Source organism: Homarus americanus, unplaced genomic scaffold, assembly GCF_018991925.1.
Source record: "Homarus americanus isolate GMGI-L3 unplaced genomic scaffold, GMGI_Hamer_2.0 scaffold48220, whole genome shotgun sequence".
NCBI lineage: Eukaryota > Metazoa > Arthropoda > Malacostraca > Decapoda > Nephropidae > Homarus > Homarus americanus.
In genome coordinates, this window is record NW_024755060.1 from 1527346 (window position 1) to 1540421 (window position 13076).

General features: G+C 41.3%; 1 protein-coding gene across 1 annotated transcript in view; it reads right to left on the reverse strand.

Moving 5' to 3' along the window:
- The window catches only part of LOC121856351, a 70896-nt gene extending 60099 nt beyond the window's left edge, over positions 1-10797 (reverse strand). Inside the window, exon 1 of the mRNA XM_042351860.1 lies at positions 10721-10797. The gene's annotated coding sequence lies outside the window, so the exon portion shown is untranslated. The remainder of the gene's footprint in view (positions 1-10720) is intronic.
- Positions 10798-13076: the final 2279 nt, after the last annotated feature.

Genomic DNA, 13076 nt, shown 5'->3' on the forward strand with positions numbered 1-13076 from the left:
TCGAGCTTACTTCACCCTGAGTCAGTATTGTGCTACCTACCCTCTTCCTGACCCATCATGGTGCCTCCTGACCCTTCTTACTCTCTTCCTGACCCTCCTACCCTCTTCCTGACACTTGCTACCCCCTTCCTGACCTTTCCTGGTGCTCCCTGACCCCTCCTACCCTCTTCCTGACCCTTCTTACCCTCTTCCTGACCTCTTATACTACCTCTTGACCTCTTATACTACCTCCTGACCTCTCTCTACTACCTCCTGACCTCTCTCTACTACCTCCTGACCTCTCTCTACTACCTCCTGACTCCCTCACTCTGCCGACCTATACATTACTATACATAACCGCGTCTCCAGGTGGCTCACGTGACCGCCATCTAGTTGGTCAGTCAACAGGAGTCAGCTCAGGTGTGTGGAGCCAACGACAGCGCCAGCAGTGACCAGCACCAGCATGAGCAATAAGTAGCGCCAGTACACGAGCCACCAGAAGCGCCATCATGAGCATTTAGCGTCAGCACGAGCAGTCACGAGCAGTCAGTAGCGCCAGGAATTTCCGTCCACCTGATGAATTCCTCTAGAGGACGTTGACGCATCTAAGGGATTAATGTTTCTTCCCCTCCGTAAACACAACGCCTGCACGAGCAATCAACAACGCCTGGCATTCCTTTCCATTTAGCAGAAAGCTGACGTTTGTGAAGACATTATACCTTAACACAACCTCATCGCCAGCACGAGCAATAACAAGAGTCGGACGTTCCCCTTCAACCTCCAGGAAACGCTTATGATAACTACGCCAGACAAACGTTCGTCCGCCTTCCTCCCGGAGTGGCGCGCCTCTTATGGTGAGGTGAAATGTGCGACACCATAAAGGGCCGATGATGCCGACCTGGTCACTGTTGGCATAACGTACGCTGATTGGTCGCTGGCCTTGATGACGTAGGCTGTTGTGTTCCACCAGCTGGGGAGTGACGTACAAGAGGTCGCTGACTCGTATAGGAGGAATTTGTTAATTGGAACTAACCTAAACTAACCTAAACTAACCTAACCTACCCTAAACTAATCTAACCTAACCTAACCTAACCTAATCTAACCTAATCACAAATATTGGGGCCCAGTCCTAATAGGCCAATATAATGATGATTTTAAGGCCAGGTTGGGGTCTGTTTATCTGTGGGGGTCTATTGCCGTAAACCATTGTGATTACTCCCTACTGTCGCGTTGAAATCACCGGATAATGCTGAAATGAGGTGTGACGCTTATACAGTAATAATAATAATAATAATAATAATCTAATTCTTCTTCTTCTTCTTTTTTCTTCTTCTTCTTTTCTTCTTCTTCTTCTTATTATTATTATTATTATTATTATTATTATTATTATTATTATTATTATTATTATTATTATTATTATTATTATTATTATTATTATTATTATTATTAAAAACCTCATCATCAAGTCACACACTAGTTGACCTCCTCAGGGCCACAGGACCAGCCAAACAGTCAACAAGGTCGTTAAACCCAACCTATTACCTCTATATAAGGAACTGGGGGGGAGGGATAATTTGGTGGTCCAGTCATTGGTTTGGTTGATGCTGTGGGTGCCTCTCTCTCTCTCTCTCTCTCTCTCTCTCTCTCTCTCTCTCTCTCTCTCTCTCTCTCTCTCTCCTTGGCCTCCCTCATCCATCATCCTGGAAAAAATCAACCTAGGATAAGGGTCAAGATAAGGCTCACCGTCGTTGGTCATCCTGGGAAAAACTACACACCTTGGACTAAAGACAGGTTGAAGGAAGGGGTAGAGGAGGGAAGGTGAAGGGGAGTGAGGAGGGGGGGTTGAGGGTAGGTGAGGGGTGAGGGAGGTAAGGGGGGGTAACTCTCCTTCCTCGTCACGATTTCTTGGCCACATTTCTGTTGATTGTCCAGAGATGTGAGGCCCGTTATTTCTTCCCTCTCTCTCTCTCTCTCTCTCTCTCTCTCTCTCTCTCTCTCTCTCTCTCATTTTTCTTTCCCTCCTTCTCACGTACATTCTTTCTCCCTCCTCCTCCCCTCCACTCCTCCTCCTCCTCACCCCTTCCCCTCCTCTCCCCTCTCCCCCTCCCCTCCTCCAATTACCTGATGTGTCGATGATGTAAGTTGCAAGGTTGGATGAGGAGGAGGGAGGAGGAAGGTCAGGAGACGAGAAGAGGAGGAGGAGGAGGAGGAAGAAGAATGAAGATAAGGAGAGGAAGAGGGGAGGAGGGAGGGTGGTAGAGAAGAAGAGATGAAAGTGGGGAATGAAGAGAAAGAGAGAGGGAGGAGAAGGGAAGGGAAAAGAGAGGCCATCGAGGCCATCGAGTCATCAGTAATCTTATCCCAGGCAGGAGTACAGTGACCCCTTCCTTGGTCCACTGCTGGAGAATAAACGCCCCTTTCCTTTCCCCCTTCCCCTGTCCCTCTCCCCATTTCCCTCCCTCTTCCTCCTCTACCCCCTTCCTCCTTCTCCCTTCCCCTCCCCTCATCCCCCTGTCACCCTCCTCCCTCCTCCTCCTCCTCTACCCCTTCCTCCTTCTCCCTTCCTTCATCCCCCTGTCTCTCTCCCTAACCCCTTCCCCTCCTTTTCCCTCACCTTCCCCCCACCTTCCCCTTCTACCTGTACTAATTAATAAACAAAGTAAACACCCTTATTATCTTATCTCACTTAAAGAGAGAGACAATATTACTCTTATCTCATAAGAGAGACAATATTACTCTTATCTCACTTAAAGAGAGAGACAATATTACTCTTATCTCACTTAAAGGGGAGACACAATATTACTCTTATCTCACTTAAAGAGAGAGACAATATTACTATTATCTCACTTAAGAGGAGACAATATTACTCTCTTATTCGTAAAAGTTAAGAGACAAAATAAGAGTTGGTTCTATATCAGTATTGTAGGCTGGGTGTTGTGAAGAGGCGTTTGATCTGCCTCAACCGTGGGAGTGGAGTGGGAGAAGAGTGGGAAGGGAGAGGGTGTGGGAGAGGAGGTGTGGAGGAAGTGAAAAGAGGGGAGAAGGGGAAGGTGGTGGAAGAATGTGAGAAAGGAGGAAGATATGATGGTAGAGTGGGGATGAGAGAAGGGTGAGAGGGGGAGTAGAGTGGGAAAGGATGCGATAGAAAAGTGGGAGAAAGAAGGAAGAGGTGGTGAAGGATAAAGAGGAGGAAAAGGGCCAGATTTGTCATCGTTTTTTAGTGATTTTGGGAGATTTGGGGTCAACATGTGATTTTGAGGCAATTTTGGGGTCAACATGTGATTTTGAGGTAGATTTTGGGGCAACATGTGATTTTGGAGGCAGATTTTGGGGCAACATGTGATTTTGAGGCAGATTTTGGTCAACATGTGATTTTGAGGGCAGATTTTGGGGTCAACATGTGATTTTGAGGCAGATTTTGGGTCAACATGTGATTTTGAGGCAGATTTTGGGTCAACATGTGATTTTGAGGCAGATTTTGGGGTCAACATGTGATTTTGAGGCAGATTTTGGGGTCAACATGTGATTTTGAGGCAGATTTTGGGGTCAACATGTGATTTTGAGGCAGATTTTGGGGTCAACATGTGATTTTGAGGCAGATTTGGGGTCAACATGTGATTTTGAGGCAGATTTGGGGGTCCTCTGTTTGGTGAAAACATGATATATATAAAAATAGGAAGAGACATCTACACTATTACTCCCAGGAAGTGGTGGGGAGTTCAAGGACAGACAGACAGACAGACAGACGGACTCAAGGACAGACAGACAGACAGACGGTACTGATTACAATACACCCTCTTTATAATTAATGATCGGACGATGGATAATAATCAAATTACTTTAAAGAATCATTATCTGTATTTAGTTGATATACATAACCTGAGTTACTAACTACTTATATACTTATACTTACAAAAAGCCACTACTGTGTTTACTACTCACTTAGAAAATACTTAAATCGTAAATATAAGTCATATAGTGAAAGTAACATCAGATACACTACTTATATAGTTATACTTATACTTAAAACTCACTACTATGTCTTAATTCCCACTTAGAAAAAAATTCCACCGGTAAAGTAACAATACAAAGATTACAGCCAAATTTTGTATCGTAAGTAAATAAAAAAAATTCATAAAAGAAACATTCAAAAGTTACAGCCAAAATTTGTATCATAAATAAATACAAAAACACAAAAATACATACAAAAAATATAAACACGGGAAATAATACCCCAAAATTGCCTTCCCCAAAACACAGTGACGAGAGTTAAAGAGACGCCTCGTAAAGAGAGGGAATTTATCAGGTATAAATCAGTGATCATTTGGCTTTTAGATGGAAAATTACCCCCCATGACCCCCCCCCTTGACCCCCCATACACAGGAGGTATTATACGTGACCTTCCTACTGCTGAGGACTGGTGGGGAAGGGAAGGGAGGAGGGGGGTGATGAGTTGTTCCGGTGATGTGATTTGGCAGTGAGAGTGAATTGGGTTGTTGTGGTGGTAGTGGAGGGGGAGGGAGGAGGGTGGAGGGGAGGGGAAGGGGTGGGGGTGAGGGGGGTAGTATTATGAACGTACCACAACAACTATCACTGTCACTATCAACAAGTTTCACCACCATAATCACTATCACCACCACCACTACCACTATCACCACCAGCACCACCACTATTACTACCACCACCACAATCACTATTACTGTCACTACTACAACTACCACTATCACCAGCTCCACCACCACCACCATAACAACAACAATAACAATAATAATAACAACAATAACAAATGTTCAGGTACTCCAACACACGATACATCCCCGAATGCTGTCAGTCCCCAGGCTAAGTGAGAGGATGGTGTATATTATTGAAACCGTGGAGGAGGGAGGGAGAGAAGGAGGAGGGAGGAGAGAAGGAGGAGGAGGGTAGAAAGGAGGGAGGGAGGGAGAGAAGGAGGGAGAGAAGGTGAGAGGGAGGGGAGGAAGAAAGAAGGAGAGACGGAGGGAGAGAAAAGAGAGAGGGAAGGAAGGAAGGAGGATATCAGGGAGAGAAGGAGGGAATGAAGGAAGGAGGAGGAGAGAAGGAAGGGAGAAAGGGAGAGTATTGTTGGTCATGTCATGGTTTAAAATACCTGTTATTATCTTTAGGTTTTGCTGCGCACACACACACACACACACACACACACACACACACTGGGTCCACTTAGATGTTTCATGTGGGTGAGATCTTATCATTGTATATTGGAAGTGAAGCTTGTACCATTTCTCACTGATTATAATGGTTGCCTCTCTGACACCCCTGACACCTACCAGATACCTGACACCTCCCCTAATACCTACCTGATACCTCCCCTAATACCTACCTGACACCTGTCGAGCACCTCTCCCAATACTTACCTGACACCTTTCCTTATACCTGCCAGACACCTGTCGAACACCTCTCCTAATACCTACCTGACCCCTACCTTACACCTCCCCTAATACCTACCAGACACCCTCCCCCAAAAAAACTCCCCAATCACCCCAAAACCCTCCCCAAATCTCCCCACTTTGTCAGATCCACTCAAGAATCTGTACCCAGAATTTTCCATTAAAAACTCTATTGAATATTTTTTAACGAGTGAAGGAGTTTGTCATGGTTCAAGTGAGAGAATGACTTTTTGCATTAGTTTGAGAGATTATCTTAACAGTGTGAAGGTCATTTGGTGCTCCTCTCTCTCTCTCTCTCTCTGTGTGTGAGAGAGAGAGAGAGAAGCTCGTTCACTATTTCCTCCTCATATAACGGGGAAACACCAGGAAACTTGCAACATTCACTTACATTCTAATTGAACATTCTATAAAATAAACCTGTAATATTTATTTGTAACCTCTACCATGAAGATATTTGAACATTTGAAAACATACAAAGAAAACATTGATTTTTTTCAAAGACAACATAAAAAAACATTAAAAAAAACAAACAAACCCATATTCCAAACACCATTTTGTGACCCGACAATTGAGAAAGACTTGTGTTAAGCGATGAGTCACACTGAAAAGTTACAATGCATTAATTTCCTAATGTTAATAGTGTACCAGAACCACCCGTGAAGACATGACTATTTCCTCGTGTTTATTTGTGTACTGATAAAGTCATGAACATTTGAGAATTTCCTGATGTGATTTTTTTTTTACCCTGGCGTGATTTTTTTCCCGGTGATTTTTTTCCCTGGCGTGATTTTTTAAGATGATTTTTTCCCTGATAAATTTTTCAGATGATATTTTTTCCCTGCCATGACTTTTTCCCCACTGATACTTTTTTCCCTGGCATGAATTTTTTCCCTGACATTATTTTCTTCAAGTGGCGGTGATTAAAACGAGTTTGGGACCTTGAGAGAACCAGTTAGATACGTTCTCATATTTCCCGTTACTGTCAAAGTGAATTAACAGACAGTGCTTAACAAATTCTGCTAACTAATGTGAGGTCAGGTGGGGGTATCTTGTACGAGTCATATTCGAGTTAAATAGTTATGAACGAGTTATATACGAGTTATATAAGAGTTATGAACGAGTTATTTACGAGTTATATAGTACACGAGTTATTTACGTGTTATGAACGAGTTATATACGAGTTACACACGAATCACACACAAGTCACACACGAGTCATTCACGAATCACACACACCAGAAACTAGTCAATCACCTGACGTGGCTACAGCAACAGACGTCACCAGAGTACAGGGCGGGTATGTCGGATATTTAGCGCCATCTAGGGAATGAAGACGTCCCTACTGAACACACTCGTATTTTATAATCTTCAATGTCAAGTTTCTCTTCTGACTACAATACCTGTCTGGGCTTATGTAAATACGGTGCTTTGTGAGTCAACCTGTGTTAGGTGTAGAGTACCAGGGTGGAACTTGTGTGAGATACCAGGGTGGAACTTGTGTAGGATACCAGAGTGGAACTTGTGTGAGATACCAGGATGGAACGATACGAATTAAAATGAAACTTACACTCAAAGACGTAATCTAAACAAGCGAACTACAGCAATTAAGATGTAAGTCGTAAGATCCTGATTGGCTGTTCCATAATCACTGTGAATCGTAAATCACCTCAGAGTAGTTAAAACAAATTGAAGTCATTATGGTTAAGATATACGAGGGTGAAAGGTGAGGAGAGGGAGAGAAGAGGGGTGAGAGGTGAGGAGAGGGAGAGAGGAGGGTGAGAGGTGAGGAGAGGGAGAGAGGAGGGTGAGAGGTGAGGAGAGGGAGAGTTGGATGAGAGGCAAGGGAGGTGATGAGGGGTGAGGAGAGGGAAAGAAGAGGGGTGAGAGGTGAGGAGAGGGAGAGAGGAGGGTGAGAGGTGAGGAGAGGGAAAGAAGAGGGGTGAGAGGGATGGGTGAGGAGTGAGAGGTGAGGAGTAGAGAGAGATGGAACACTCCACTCCATACACACCCTGAACGACACCCTCCACCTCCACGATACACCTGGTTGTTAGGTCCCAAACACACCTGTCCACTATAAGCTAATTACCACACCTTCTCACCTGTAATGAACCAATAATACCAACACGTGATAATTTACCTGGATTATTAAACCTTTAAATTAAACCTTTCACTATAGATTATACACCATGAATAAGTTGAGTCAATAATTTTGGGCTTTAAGGGATGGTGGTTATAGTGATTATAGTGTTATTAATGGTGTTATTGTGTTATGGTGTGTGAGAGGTTATTACACTGAGGTCGGCAATTATTTTACACTGGTTCGAGCTCCATGTGAGGGTGTGTGTGTGTGTGTGTGTGTGTGTGTGTGTGTGTGTGTGTGTGTGTGTGCGGGTGTAGGAGAACCAAGATCTATGTGAACAAACAAGCCATCAAATAATCGCCCCGTCTCCCCCTCACCGCCACCATCCTTGTTTTTGTAATCAAGGTCCAATTTCTCTCTCTCAGGCGTGTACTGTACCTGTATCCTGGCTGTAACTTGTGTATATTCATTAACTCATAAAGTACAGTCATGTTTTGTATTTTATTATGTTTAGTTTAGGCCTTCTTAATTATTTGTATTATTGGTGTTGATAATTTTGTTGGTTACAGAAATAATCCCTTGTAAGTTTTGTGGGTTACAGGACAATACAAGTACCTAATATATAAAGAATAATCCATACTGTAATATATCTAATTATTTACATTACATAAAAATACAAAAACGAAATAATCCACACTGTAATCTAGGTAATAATTCTGGATTACAGGAAGATACAAAAATACATAAATCAAATATAATTCATCCAGTATTCTTGATCATTTTCTGTACTGATATTACAGGAAGGTATAATTTTGTATCTGGGGGAAAATTGTACTGTAATATTATGTATTTGAGTACAGGTTTGGGAGACGAGTTATTTCCACCTGGTCTGGTTAGGTTCAAGTTACGTTACGTTGGGTTAGGTTCTGGTTAGGTTAGGTTAGGTTGTGTAACTATGTGTAATAAAGAGGTTATGATAAAGCTTACGCCCAAAAAAACCCACCCACCCGCCCACCCACATTTGATACACGCACTCGCCCACGCACCCACCAACCCACCCACCCACCCACCCCTACCCACCCAACCACCCACACCCGATATATCAATCATCCATATTCCCACGTCCTTGAGATGTTGACTACACACCTGACAGGTAATTGGGACGTTACCTGTGTCGCGAGGAACCACTGTAGGGTTGACCTCGTTATGGTAGCGGTCTTGTCTGTTTCGTGTTGTGTTGTCTTATGTCTGTCTGTCTGTTTTTGTTTTTATGTCCGTCTTTACGTCTGTCTGTGTTTGTTTGTTTGTGTGGTTGAGTTAAACAATGACTCACACATTATGTTAATTGGTAAAAATAAAAAAACAGTTAAATTAACATATATTTATTAGTAAGGTTAAGTTAATACTAAGTTAACAAGCACTAAGAATACAAATTTGTTATAGTATCAGTTAACATTAACATGAAATTAACACTAGATAAAGTAACATGATATACACATTGTAAAAGTGTAATATTTAGTTATGCATAAAGTTAAATTATGAAGCGTTTACTAAATCATGTTAATAGCATGTTAAATATATATGTAATTAACCTTTAGTGTATAATTAGTAATGTATAGTAACATTGTAATTAGGAGACGATCATTAACACTCATTAAGTTAAATTAACACAATGGCCTAGATACATAGGTTAATTTAACATCGGTATAATTAACTTCTGGAGATTAAGGGAATTTTTAGGTTAAATTAATATTATAAGAGCGAGAATAAATTAAAAGTATAGTGAGTTAACATACGTACATAACATATAAGACATACGTACATAACAAATAACACGTACGTACATAACAAATAAAACATACGTACATAACATATAAGACATACGTACATAACAAATAACACGTACGTACATAACAAATAAAACATACGTACATAAACACTACGTTTCTTGGTTAACACGTACATGAACGCTAGAGAAAGGAGTAAACACGCTCATTAAACTGAATCAGTCAATATACACTAACACAGCATCACTCAGTAAACAAACACACCGACACTGTCACACCCAGTAAACACTCAGTAAACACCAACACTAACCCTCAGTAAACACTCAGTAAACACCAACACTAACCCTCAGTAAACACTCAGTAAACACCAGCACTAACCCTCAGTAAACACTCAGTAAACACCAACACTAACCCTCAGTAAACACTCAGTAAACACCAACACTAACCCTCAGTAAACACTCAGTAAACACCAACACTAACCCTCAGTAAACACTCAGTAAACACCAGCACTAACCCTCAGTAAACACTCAGTAAACACCAACACTAACCCTCAGTAAACACTCAGTAAACACCAACACTAACCCTCAGTAAACACTCAGTAAACACCAACACTAACCCTCAGTAAACACTCAGTAAACACCAGCACTAACCCTCAGTAAACACTCAGTAAACACCAACACTAACCCTCAGTAAACACTCAGTAAACACCAACACTAACCCTCAGTAAACACTCAGTAAACACCAACACTAACCCTCAGTAAACACCAACCCAACACTACCCGTAGTATAACACACACACCTCAGTAAACACTCAGTAAACACCAACACTAACCCTCAGTAAACACTCAGTAAACACCAACACTAACCTCAGTAAACACTAGTAAACACCAACCCTCAGTAAACACTCAGTAAACACCACACTAACCTCAGTAAACACCAACACTAACCTCAGTAAACACTCAGTAAACACCAACACTAACCCTCAGTAAACACTAGTAAACACAACACTAACCTCAGTAAACATCAGTAAACACCAGCACTAACCCTCAGTAAACACTCAGTAAACACCAACACTAACCCTCAAACACTCAGTAAACACCAGCACTAACCCTCAGTAAACACTCAGTAAACACCAACACTAACCTCAGTAAACACTCAGTAAACACCAGCACTAACCCTCAGTAAACACAGTAAACACCAGCACTAACCTCAGTAAACACAGTAAACACCACTAACCCTCAGTAAACACAGTAAACACTAACCTCAGTAACACAGTAAACACTAACCCTCAGTAAACACACAGTAAACACTAACCCTCAGTAAACACAGTAAACACTAACCCTCAGTAAACACAGTAAACAACAGAGCATCACAACGGAGAGGGAACAATAAACGGTGTAGTGTATCATCAGGTGTGTTTGTGTGTTAATTAAGAAGGCCAGGTATTACCAGCGTCAGGAGTCTATCACGATGGCTGGCGGTGAGGGAGGGAGGGAGGAACACCATGCGGCTCCAACGTCTTAGACACGAGTGACGCATGCGGCAGCCGGAGACCTCTTCTATGTGCCACTACCTCCCACCCGCGCACACACACACACACACACACACACACGGATACAAATACATGTGTGGTTGTGAATGCATGTACACACACACACACACACACATGCGTACCACTGCTCTCGTGTCGCCATTACCTTGTATTGGCCACAAGAATTTGTATACTTGACAGCAGGGGATGAGAGGGAGGCAAGAGGGGTGAGAGGGAGGTATAGGAGGTCGGAAGAGAGGGGAAAGGGGGCAAGTGAGAGGGGAGGCGGTGGAGGACATCAAGTGTAAACAAACAAAAAATCAAGTTACAAACACCTCTATTGTTTACAACACCTACAAACAATTTCTTTCATTCATTAACAAAAAACAAACACAATATAAATAAAACCCAGAAAAAAAAACGTCTAACAATATATTTCATTAACAAAAACAGTAATAAACAAAAACATACATTCAGGTGAAAATGTATGAATGTTTATGTCATGTATGAATGTTTATGTCATGTATGAATGTTTATGTCATGTATGAATGTTTATGTCATGTATGAATGTTTAGGTCACGTATGAATGTTTATGTCATGTATGAATGTTTATGTCATGTATGAATGTTTATGTCATGTATGAATGTTTATGTCATGTATGAATGTTTATGTCATGTATGAATGTTTATGTCATGTTTGAATGTTTATGTCATATGAATGTTTATGTCATGTATGAATGTTGTCATGTATGAATGTTTATGTCACGTATGAATGTTTATGTCATGTATGAATGTTTATGTCACGTATGAATGTTTATGTCATGTAGTATGTATGAATGTTTATGTCATGTATGAATGTTTATGTCATGTATGAATGTTTATGTTATGTATGAATGTTTATGTTATGTATGAATGTTTATGTCATGTATGAATGTTTTGTATGACAGACGGACAAAGAGACATAAACTAACTTTCACTGTTGTTTTTATTTGGTTTTATTAAGACACGAGAAATATTATAAAAGTTGTAGTTTCGTTATTAAGAAATATTAAAATAAACTAATGTATTTTTGTCCAGTTTAAATTATTCAGTAAATGGATTTTTATGAATATTAAAAAAGTCGCCAAATATTTAAAAATTCGCCAAATATTTAAAAGTCCTAAATATTAAAAAAGTCGCAAATATTAAAAAGTCGCCAAATATTAAAAAAGTCAAATGTTAAAAATCGCCAAATATTAAAAAAATCGCCAACTATTAAACAAAAATAGAGATTCTTTTTAAAATGATGAGGGTGGATGTGATACTTGAGTGGGTGGGGCGGGCGTTGTGTTGTCAGTGTGTGTGTGTGTGTGTGTGTGTACCGTAGAGCATACTGGTGTAGGCGTCATGTAACTCCACACACTAGTACACACTCATACAACCACAAACACAGTTACGCACACACACACACACACACACACACACACAAGAGTAAACAAGTAAACATGAACGACACTGTAAACACCAACTTCTCCGTCAGGTATTGCGTCATATTGTCTTCTCGGTCAGTGGGTGAGTCAGTTAGCAAGTAAATAGTGTATAGAGCTACAGACGCAACCAGATACAGTTCCACCACAGGCAGAAGGTAACCGAACGTTCGTCTGGCGTAGTATCCGTCATTGTGCTGTGGAGTTGTACGCCAGACGATGATGACTGCGCTCGTGTTGGCAGTGTGTTTCTGTTAGGTTAACTGTATCAAACCCAACCCAACCCAACTAACAACCCAACCCAACCCAACCAACCCAGCACCAACCCAACACAACAACCCAACCAGCCCAGCAACACAACCCAACCAACCCAACCCCAGCATTAGACAGTGTGTTTTTGTGTGTTTGTTTTTGTTTGTGTTTTTGTTTGACTTATTATTGATGATGATGACCGTCTGATGATGATGATGATGACCGTCCGTCCGTTGTTGATTGCGTCTGATGATGATGATGCGTCTGATTGATGATGATGTCTGATGATGATGATGACCGTCTGATTGTGTGTGTACATCCGTCCATCTATTAATGTGTGTGTGTGTGGCCGTCTGTGTGTGTGTGTGTGTCGGCCCGTCTATTAATATTAATGACTGATATTGACCGTCTATTATTATTATTATTGACCGTCTGATTATTATTATTGACCGTCTGATGATGACCGTCTGATATTGACAATGAATGATGATGATATTATTGATTATTGTCTGATGATGATGATGATGATGATTATTATTGATGATGATGACCCGTCT